The 11,658-nt window shown below is 39.6% G+C and overlaps 1 protein-coding gene across 1 annotated transcript in view; it reads left to right on the top strand.

The window, feature by feature from the left end:
• Positions 1-577: 577 nt before the first annotated feature.
• The window catches only part of CELF2 (CUGBP Elav-like family member 2), a 558,920-nt gene continuing 547,839 nt past the window's right edge, over positions 578-11,658 (top strand). Inside the window, exon 1 of the mRNA XM_064656529.1 lies at positions 578-711. The gene's annotated coding sequence lies outside the window, so the exon portion shown is untranslated. The remainder of the gene's footprint in view (positions 712-11,658) is intronic.

Genomic DNA, 11,658 nt, shown 5'->3' with positions numbered 1-11,658 from the left:
TGAAAAATTTTCTTGACTTTCCATTCAAATAAGAATTTTTGTACAAGGTGTTACAGGGAAGGTTGACTGCGTGCCTGCAAAGTGCAATACAGTGAAGCCTGTGTATGTTCTCTGTATACCATACTATTAAAATCAATCTGTTCAGGTTAGTTTCCATTCTGAGGAGAGCTGAGAAACACAACCACCGGTTTCTGTCACGTGCCGTGTCGCATCAATTAAAAATAAATTAAATTTCACGCAAAGAACCCAACTTAAAAATCCCAGCAAACAACAACAGAACCTTTCCACTAATGATTTCCAGTCATCAGAAGTGGAGAGAGACTCAGACAGCAGACAGCATGGTCCCAGCATGCTTTTTGCCTTTTTTTTTGTTTGCACAGTAGCTGTCAGTTGCAGCCCTGCAGGTAGTAGAACCCAGTGGGAAGAGGGGCGGGACAGAGCGATGCTGCCTGAACTGACAGCAAATTTAAATTACTGAGCTTTCTTTTGCTTTTTTTTCTTTCTTTGCGTGCCCTTTCTTTTTTTTTTCCCCTTTTTTTTTTTTTGGTATTTTTCTACTCTGCGACAAACTGAAAAGATTCGAGCACACGCTAATTTAACAACCCTGCTTCGTCGTCTTCTTTTTATTTCCCCCTTCTGCTTCCAGGATAATTAAAAGAGAAACCTGTAAAGGCAACGTTCCTTCAAGCAAGTTGGTGCTGTAACGTGCTGGTAAGATGAATTTAATTTATTTTTTTTCCCTCTCCTCATCTTTTCTTCTCCTTTTTTGGAGCTGAAAGCTTTTGTATACCTAACGCAGTCATAAGTGTGGTTCCCCTGCTGTGGAGGGTTAGAATGTATTGAAAAGGTGTAACTGCTTGATATGTGACCTTCTCCTATTACTTAAAATGGGTAATAACAGCTTTCCTGTCTGTCCTCATGATGCTTTTCTCTCTGTGAATTGAGTATTTGCTCAACAGAACCGATGCTGTGATTGTCGCACTATGACAATGAGGACTTGATTGTTTTTTGGTTACTGTTCCATGCTCTTATCACAACAGATACTTGAGTTGGGGGGTTTGTGTGTGTGATTTTTTTTTCCCTCTGAATGTTGCCTGAAGCACTGATACGACAGGGGGGTGGAGATGGGGGTGGAGGAGATGGTCTTGGGTATCATCCTGCCTGTTCAGCTGTTTACTAGGCAGGGAAGTGCAACACTGAAACTTTTTTTAAAATTCTTCTTGCATCAAGTGGGGTCAGTGTATCCAGGATTTATTGTTGTCCAGTGCTGGGTAAAGTTCTTGCTGTCCCTTGCGTTGTTGTTCCAGAGAAGGGGAGAAGGGATGTTCCACTCCATACCTTGCCATACCATTGTAGTAGCTAATTACAAGAAGCTGACAAACTTTGAGATGGAATACCAAGAGCTGCTTTTGTAAAGAATGAGCTTGATGCTGTGGATCGTTTCCTATGAACACCAGCCTGCCAGATACAGTCAGATCTGTATTATACTCTTTGCAGTTCCTGCCTTGCAAGTCCCCTGATTTCCGAGATCTCCTTTCTAGTCTTTTTCTGATGCTATTATGTTATCATTTTATTTTTTAGCAAATGAGATGTGTTTTGCTTTTGCTGTGTGTTTACTCTTATAACACTTACAAGGTGACATGCTTTTTTCAGGCTTTCCGAATGTAATTCTGCCAAGTATTAAATGCTCCAACACCTACTGAAATCAACAGGAAGGCTGAGCTTGTCCTGTATTTAAGAGGAAGCTTCTGAATACTGGCAGGACTGGATCTTATCATTGCTGAACTCCCTCTCTTTTTCTAAGTGCAATTAGTTCTTGTTGCACTTAAGACTGGATTATGTAGCTTTTACTACAGTATTTAGAATAAACACTACTCTTAGACTTAGTTGTTCACAGATTTGTGGTCTTGCTGATGAAAACTTTTTGAACATAGCATGGGAATATTTGGTGAAATTGAGTGGAGTTAGAAAACCAGTGCAATTCAGTCTTCTAACTCCTTGAAAACTCTTTGCCTTATTTTGATTTTTTTTAAAGGCGGTGTGAAATGAACAATCTGCAGATTGATACGTCAGACTTTCCAGACCCAAAGGTGTTTTTTGCCAAATGCATAATGTGATTGCATGAGAGAAGTTGTGCAAGGAGAGGGGACATGGGGAGCAGTGGGATTTAACACAGAGTCCCTTTCGTGTCCGTGGAGAAAAGGAGAGGACGTGCCAGTGCCATATGGAAAATCACATTCTTTCACAGCCACTCTGTTTGGGCAGAGGGTTAAGGGTACTGCACTTGCAGAGGTTCATCACTCCCTATTTCAGCCTCAGTTTCAAGCACTGTGATACTCTTCGAAGGTTTACTTTGCTTGTGTAGAAAATGATGGTGTCTTGCTAAATGAGGTCATTGTAGCTCCCACATCTTGCTTTTGCCCTGACAACTTGCCTTCCCCCACCCCAACACCAAGGTCTGCAAGGCCCAGAAAATTAGGCTTTGTCCCTTGTAATCCTGAACTCCCATCCATTTATAACCAGAGAAGAAAAGGGTTGAATTCAGTGTTCTTGTTATGGAAATAAGTTTTTATTCACTCAGTATCAACTGACAGTTAGAAGCGTATCTGATGTAATATGAATAAACTGTAGGCTGTTGTCGGTAAATTATGCAGCTATAGTCTCACATTCTCCAAGAAATAGTGCTTTTACAATGCTAAAGTGGCCTAATGGGGTGAAACAACTACCAATACTCTCGTTTGAGCTTCCTAATCACCCAAAGTCCTGAGAAGACCATGGTGGTTGGTTCCCAGTGTCCATGCTGAGCATCTCAGCAATGGGTGAGGCTGCATGGAAGGAGAGACTGAATACAACCAGGGGGCTTTGGTTACAAAGATGATGTCAAAGTTACTGTTGTGAGGCAATATGGAAACAGTACAGTCAAGTTTAGACACTGAGTTTGGAGCCAAGAATTAGCTCCTAAACTCTTAAAGTATAAGAAAGCTGATATACGTACCTTTAAACAAACAAACTAAAAACATCACCTAACCTAATCTACCAGTCTACATTCTCTTTGAATTTAGTCTTTAAATATATTTATTTTTAATTAATCTATGCACTTTACATTTACACTGTTGTTGACTTCTAGCAATACTGTCCTCTATTCAGTGCTTGGAAATTTCTAGTTGAATGCAACTGTTTTCATTATAGCAAAAAAGAAAACAAGCCAGAAAACTTGCTGTAATTTCCTGTCAATAACAGAGAAATAAGAAAACACTAGGCTAATAAAAATGATAATCTGAGTTTACAACTGTTAACAAGATTCCTGAATAGAAATGGTGCTATTATGCACAAAGAATTTCTATCATCACTAGAGGAATGTAGTATAAAATTATGTGTTTTATTATTTGGGTCCTGCCAACCAATCAGAAATCAGCCCATAATCTTACTTGTGAAATACCATAAGTTTTGGCATCTTCCCTCCCCTCCTATTAATAAAATATTAAAGAAATTTTATAATTAGAAACTTTGATAACACAACTATGAGTTTCCTTTGCAAGAAAAAGCTGACATAATTCTATATTTCTTCCACATCTCTAACATTTCACATAAAGTCACTGCAGGTCTGAGTTGCACACAGCAGGTAAAATTAGGGTAAATCACAGACTTGCCATGGGCAATAATGGTGGGATTTCATCAGTTTCTTTCTCCTGGGAGAAGCCATATTCCAATATTTTTTCTCAGGACTCTGAAGGAATACTAAAGAATATCTCATAATATCTCTTCCCCTGAATGGGATTATTTATTAGCATTACATTTCTGGTCAGCTGAATACAAGTTTCACAGAGTCATGGTAAAATTCTCAGATTTTAACCTCTGAGGATTTTTTTTTCCATTCATCACCTATAAGATTCTTACATTTTTCTTCTAACTGGAAATGATTTATGGCATTATAAGGGGTTTGCTGTGTTTCCATTTGATTTAACACATTAGCTATGGTCTTCCTTCACCAAGAACCACTCTCAAAACTCCCCCAAATGAAGTGAGAAAATTGTACATGGGCTCAGAGTGACCCCAAGCCTCTGGTCTTCTCTCACTACTGATTAATAACCTATTGGGCCAACACCTGCCAAGACATTTCTTCCACCAACCTGGCAGCCAGTCACATGTCCTTCATCTCCTTGTCACATGCACTGTAGGTTCCTTGGGGCTTCTAATCCTGTGTAGGGTACAGAAAACCCTAAAAATATCTAATAGCTCCTAATTACTCTCATCATTCTGAAGGCAATAGAGCTCACACTATTTGTCAGATCATTAGAAACGAATTAGGAATATAAATAAATATTTTATCTATTGAGGTAAACAGTAAAATATCAGTAAGAAGGAAACAAAGCAAAAAGAGAATGAACTAGAGGCCCAAAAAGCTCAGTTCTAGACTATAATTGTCATCATCCAAAATGTTCCTTTTTTGTTTTGCGTGTCACATGGCCTGTAGTGATAACCGCTCCTGTCCTAAGGCTGATGTGCTTTGAGAGCTCTTAGAGCCACATCTTTCCTACTCACACTGTTAAAGGCATGTATGGTCACCTTCCTTGAGGATGATGACAAAGTGGGAGCAAAACGAAAGCCCTGCATATATATTTTTTTAGTTTGCTTTCTCAAACTCCAGCTGCATCTGTATTATCCATATAGGTGTTCTCTGGTCATGGCATTTGGGCACCAGAGGTAGGATTCACCTCATCCAAATATAGGTACCTATAGTGTAGACACCTACATCTGAGCATACCACCTCTGGCTCCCTTTACAGAGTAAACAAGTAGGTCCTTTCAGGGAGTGATTTATTTGACCTATTTTAAATGTCTGTTTTCTTTCAATCCCACTGAAGGGCATCACATTCAAAACTCAGACCATTTAACTGCCTCTCATCCTCAGATTTTCTTAATTAACCATACTGTTGCATTGATAAATTTAGACTTCTCTTGTGACTACTTCATGAAGACAGAGGACTTAAAACTCTGTAAATTATATAACTTGAAAAAAAACTCATAGTACCATTGACTTACCAAGCTGCATACACATGGCAGTGGTCTTAAAACAAGGCTTATCCTAGTGAAGTTAGAACTGGATTGCATAGACACATATATCACTGACATAATGTCACTCACATATATCATTGGTCCTCCAAGACTGCTGGGGGGAAGCTGTCACAAGTGCATTCCAGGCAATGTGTTTAACGTCCAATTAATCTTGTTCCTCACGGTTAATTTTATTAGGCTGAACTGATCTAGTGAAAGGAGGTGCTGTGATTGGTTCATTTGTTCTACTTAGCAGGCCAGTGGCATTTAAAAGTTATGCTGCAATGCTTTAAAAAAATCTAAAAGTCGGGAAACTCCGTGAGTATGATGAAGTCTACCTAATTTAGGCACCAGTACTATAATGAGTAGATGTTCCAGATGTAAATTCCCTTATCCAGAGGAAGCTACATGCATTTGAGAGGTTTCAGACAGATAATTTTACTTCCTAATTTTTTGCAACTAAAACTGCATTTACAGTCCTAAAAGTATATGCTGCAGTGAGATTACTGTCTCCCAAATGTTACAGTGTACTTCACCTCTGTGTCTCACCTGGCCATCTGTGGACGAGCTAGTTGTGTCCTCTTGGCCCTGTGCTTGATCCCTAGACTTTTGCTTTCATACCCCAGTACATGATATGTGATATGAAGTGTTGTGGGTGTTGCTGATGGGCTCACATCCCACTTGAACAGAGGGTTGAAAGGGGCAGAGGGAGCCGGGGGCAGAGCAGCTTTGTTTGTAAGGTCTAGAGGAAGTGATACCTAAGGATGACCATAGCCAGCATCACAGACAGGTTTATATTCAAGGAAAATCTGATTAATTTAAAAAGTAACTGTGTCAGCACATAAATATGCATTGATATATACACAAACACACAATATGACTGTTGGACACATAAGACCACACTAGATAGGTAAGACAGTCAGCAGTATGGACACACTCTACCTCAGACAAACATTGTGTCCCTTAGGATTCATTTCTCTCTTCATTTAGGTAGTGTTCAGCATCCTAAAGATTAAGTGTAGGTTTAGTTTAAGTCAAGGAAACTGGATTTTACCATTCATTTAAGCATAAAATGGTTGATCACCCACTCAGCTGATGATCCACTTCACGATATGATTTGGTGGGCATGTGTGTCCAGTCAAAGAAGGTTTGACTTGATGATCTTGGAGGTCTTTTCCAACCTTAATGATTCTGTGATCATCAGACATCATTGAGGTAGCTCTATTCTGGACCTGGGTCCTAGCAATGATTTGCAGAAATATTCTTTATTCAAACAAGGGGAGTGGCTGGATTTTGAAGCATGCAGAAAACACGTTTCTACACAGTAGAACTGCTCACGTTAACAAAGGAGCTCTGAACACAGGATTTCATCTCACACATTTGCTGTGTTCAGTAATTAATGTATAAGCACTGTAAGAGCCACTGACAGAGTGAGCAATCCGAGTGGCCCTCTGCCTGCACCTTGGATAACAGGAGACAGAAGTATAGATTAATAGTGGCTCTTAATCAATGTGATGCAGTCAATGTTTTCCATAGGCGCTCCATTAATAAGCAGCTCGCAGTTCTACTAACATCTTTCTTTTCCTGTACCCCAAGTCCCTTGCAATTATGAAGGATCTATGCATACTAAACTAAGCTTTTGTGCTCAAGTGAAGAGCAAAGGCTGCCTACCCAGTGTCACAAAGTGAGAGAGACTACATTCACAGGACATTAAAGGCTGGATACTCTCGCTGAACAGGTTTACACATTTAAGCCTTGATCCTGCAAGGACTTACACACATGCTTAACCTTACACACTGCAAATGAAATCCTAGGCCTCTCAAAATCAATGACAAAAGTCCACTGACTTCAAAGGGCCACTCTGTGAATAGCTTTTTTGGCATCACTGCAGCCACACAGCATGCAGAAGTGTCTGAGCTGATCTCCCCAACCTTGCATGCTTGCGTGAAGTCTTAAGAGATTGAGTGAGCTGCTAAGTGTATCTTTCAAAACATTCTCACAACAAACTATAAGCATTCAAAGATGTTTTCTTGTTTGATCTACACTCTTCAAGAGTTTTGCCCAAACCCTGTGGTAAAACCTCCTGAAGTAGTCTGTGAGCAATCCATAATGCAATTCCCTCTCTGGTTAGTATTGTGTTCTGAGCAGGCTGTTTTCTTTACTTTCCAGAAGATCCAGTCTCTGGAGTCAGATGATTATGCTGGAATCACATCTTTCTCTTTTAAAGAAAAAAAATAATCTATAGCTCACATGATTTTATAGGAAATCTGGGAAATATCTACTGAAATGACTTACAGATTAAAGATAAAAACCAAACCAAACAAAACAGTGTATGAATTTGTGCAGTATTTAACTTCTACTTTTCATCTGCTTTCTGCTGATAACTGAGATACTCTCTTGCAAAATCTAACATCTTTCTCAGGATCTGTTGCAGACCAGAAACCTAATCCTGGCTCCGTTTCAGTGTGTAAAACTGTCCTCTGGCATTGGTATCTCTCAAACTCACTGTGGAGTCCTGAGGAGTTTGATGAAGAGTTGGGGAGAATGAAAAGTGGTATTAGTCCCATTTTTCAGCATAGATCCCTTTCCAAAGCAGGTTAACTCCATGATCCAATGATGCTGCACAGACCCTCTGGCTTTGCAAGTGGTACAATGTGCTCCCAGCCCTCACAGTGGCTGAGATGCTGCAGCTGGGGGGTCTGTGGCTGCCCTGAGTAACACCAAGTTCCAACAGCAAAGCTCATGCTGGTAAATGCAGATCTCGTGAGTGAACCAGTTAACAGCTGGTGTGCAGATACACCATTGCAACTTGCACGTGCTCTGGACTAGGAAAGTTTTGGCTACGATCTCCCTAAGCCTGAAAAAACAGGTGTGAGGACAATGTAACAAGGAGCAAGGATTTGAAAAAGAGATTTATAAAGTTTTGCATCCCAGTTATGCTTTAGGATAAGCCTCTGCTAGCATTTGTGTAAGCCAAATTACTGCTTCTCACCTAAATTGGTAGCAGTCATTTGAAGAGTAGGCTGGGTGAGCCCAGTGAAGCTTTTTTTTTTCTATTTCAGCATTTTCCTCTGACACGTTTCGTTGCTCTAGCAGCACAAAAAAAAATCCCCAGACTTTACTCTTTTTTTTGGCTTTTACTGTAAAGGTATTTTAATTTTATCTTCATCATGCTCCTGTACTAATGGGCTTTATATATTCCCAGCAAAGTCCTGTGTGAAATTCTTAACCACAGAGATTACAGAAATTTACTGCTTCACTGGCATGGTCAAGTTGCCACAAAATTGCATTTGTTAATGTGAAAACACATGGCACCTGCCATCTCTGAGCATAAGGATTTTAAATATGGCTTGGAAGAATTTAAGAATGCCTATAAAATGGGGCTTGGCCGTGTCAGTTTAGCTTTAGGAAGGAGACTGTGCTATAAAATCCTCACCCATAATTGGACACAAGTGACAGCTTTACTTAAGTAGTGTTCACAAATGAACGAGCAATGAAACTGTTCTGCCTTTCTCACCCCAGAAGAATGACCATGGCAGATGTTAACACCGTTGAGAACAGCTTTATTGTAACTACAGGTGAGACAAATGGGAGATTTATTAGTCTGGGCATTGAAGGAAGGGGAGGCAGGGTAAGAGTCGTATCCAGTGCTGCTCCAAAGAAATGCAATGTACATTCCCAAACACATTGTGTGACACATAGTGCACTAGAGCAGAAGCTGTTCTGTGTCCATGAATTCATGAGCATGCCTGCTTTTTTGTTTGCTTTTTAAGTACCCAATACCCAGAATCACAAATTGTACATGATTCTGCTGTTTATTTCCTCATGTCCTATCCTGTACCCATTTAAGCTGACAGCAAATCTCTAACTTCATTGATAATACGATGTAATCAATGACTCCAAGTCTGGGAACTCAGTGACCTGTGAAAGTGTAAACAAGAGGAAACGTTGTTTCTCTGATGAAAGTCCTGAGACGAGGCTTGGTCCAGCGTCTGCTGGATCCTTTCTGTTCATTTTAATGAGCTTACAAATGGTCCCTAACATAATGTGCATTCAATAGAAATCAGCATTGTTTTTTCAGGCACTGATCCAGTAAAGCCCTTAATTATGTGCTTAAGATTATGGTATGGGAATAGTCCCACAGAAGCCACTGCAACCAAAGAAGTATTTTAAGCTCAGTGAGTAAGAAAATGCTGGAATATCATCACTTTTTTTTTTACGCCTCTGCCAAGACACCGAACAAGTACAGTTTTCTGGAAATCCAGAACCTTGAGATGCCATAAATGCCATAAATATTCTAATTTGTGCCCAATTTTTTTAGCTGCTTTATGCTTCTTTATGCCCAGATATAGAAAGACACTTTACTCCAGTTGTGATATGAATAGGAATTCTTGCAGCTTGAAACTCAAACCTCCCTCCCCTCTTATATTCAGGGTACATTCACACATGGTACGGCTGCCTGTTGTCAGTCCCATTTTAAAGTAGAATATTTTTAAATTTACAAAAAGTAAAGCTGCGTTATAAGCAGGACAATATTCTTCTCTGTATTTGAAATAAGTTCTGCTTGTTTGTCCCAAACTCTTTGACCAGGTGCTTTCTTAAAAGAGCTGCTTAAAGGCAGTTTGAGCTTTTGTGCCATGTGGAGCACATATTGCTTAACTGCTTTGCTTCAGCTCATCCCATTTCACTATAGGGTACTGTATTTCTGTATTCTCTTGCTTTCATGAAACCTGTGACATTCACCAGGATTTCTTCAGGTAATGCTGTTTACAGCAAACACAGCCTATGGTGTTTCCAAAAGTTTCCTGCTGTCAGAAACATGAGGGCCAAATTGAAAATATTGGTTTGGGAGAATGTAATCTTTTCAGTACAGACTTTGGTCAGCGTGGTTGTATTCAGTGTAAGTGCCCAATAGTAATGATGTCCAGGCATAGGGCCAAATGCTAAAACTGCCCCCAGAGTGAATATACTCATACTCTGTGAGAGAAGTAGTAAAGTATTCTTGTTTTCTGGCCAGCAACATCCAAAAGCACAGCTCCCCCTGAGGATAACTTTTGCCAGGAGTATGAATAAGCTGCACTGAGGCTGTGCCTTATGGCAACTGCTGCATGGGGGACTGCTAAGTAACTCATAAATAAGCAGTCTCTGCTGCCCCTCAATTCCTGTATCCAACTTCAGAAGGTACTTATGTAGGTCCAAATATAAAGGCTTGCACGGTTGCCTCAGTGGACTTTGAGAAGAGCCAAAACAGGGATGGCTACTTTCCATCTCCTGCTCCTTCGGCTGGCCATGATTTTTCTGGCAAGCACAAATATACAGAGCCTAGAAGGATTTGGCTTCTATTCTTCAGCTCATATTCATCATGTGGGTTGCTCCAGTGAAGTTATGAAGCCAGGAGCTCCTGTTATGGTAGGATAAAGACTCTACCACAGCTGAAATCTTTATTAATAAATGAATTATGAGTAAACAAAAGAAAAATAGACGCACTTTAATAAACCCAGCAACTATCTTGTTTCAGGCACACAAGTGTATTTATACCAACATCAGAGCTACATTAAAATGCAGGAGTTTTTTACAACAGTGCTCATTTCAGCACTTTTTTTTCTAGAGAACAACTTCAGTTCCATTCACATAAGTCTGCCAGACCTTCTGCTGATATAAATCAGAGTGATCCCTTGAAGTCTGCTGAGCATCTGCCCCAGAATGGCAAATAATAGTCTCTAGAGCATGACTAATCTTTAAGGACGGCAGAAGTTACTGATCCAACATGAACAACTTTTTAGCATCACACAGACAAATTAATTCCAGCCAGGAATTCCTACACTAAGGATAACTATTTTCTGCAAGGCTGTAGCATAGGTTAACTGTATTCCTGCAGCAAAGCACCCTATCTTGTTTTAGAGGTTTCAAACTTGCTTATGTGGATGCAGTATTTCAAAGTTTTGTGCAGACAGGAAGTAACAGATATAATAAAGAACATGAGCATTAGACATCTATAGGGTTCTGTACTGTACTTCTGTATTAGACCTACCCCAGTTCTAACTGCTAACATCCAGTGATCCAGCTGCTGCTTCTTTGCAGCAGAATAGAAAATTATAATTCCAAATAAGCCAACAAAGAGATTTTCTGGAAGGCAATGCTCCATCCTTGTAGTCCTTTCCTTCAGATGCATTTTTCTTGCCTTTCATAACATTTCATAATCCACTGCACAGATACCAACTTTTGCAAAAAGATGGAAATATCACCAGTTGATCTGTTTGTCTAAGCAATAAGCTTAACTTAGTGCAAGGATAATCAATGCCTTCTGTACGTGAAGACAATCTGAGCACCATAAACAAGAAAAACATTGTCATAGTTTAATTTTCTTTATGTTCTTCTCTCTCATCACTAAAAGAGTATGCTTTTGTGATGTAGCTACTTATCTCTGGTTGAATATGAGAGAGAGAGTATTATGTTATTTCCCATCAACTTCATACCTCAAACTATTAAAAACCTCTGGCAAGCCTTTCTCATGAAGTGTTATTCACAAATTGTATGTTAGTCTTCAAAGATTTTATTAAAATCAAAATGGAAATCTATGACCCTTACTAGTGGTTTATCTTAT

This window comes from Pseudopipra pipra, chromosome 5, assembly GCF_036250125.1.
Source record: "Pseudopipra pipra isolate bDixPip1 chromosome 5, bDixPip1.hap1, whole genome shotgun sequence".
NCBI classification, from domain to species: Eukaryota; Metazoa; Chordata; class Aves; order Passeriformes; family Pipridae; genus Pseudopipra; species Pseudopipra pipra.
This window is presented reverse-complemented; position numbering and strand designations above follow the sequence as displayed.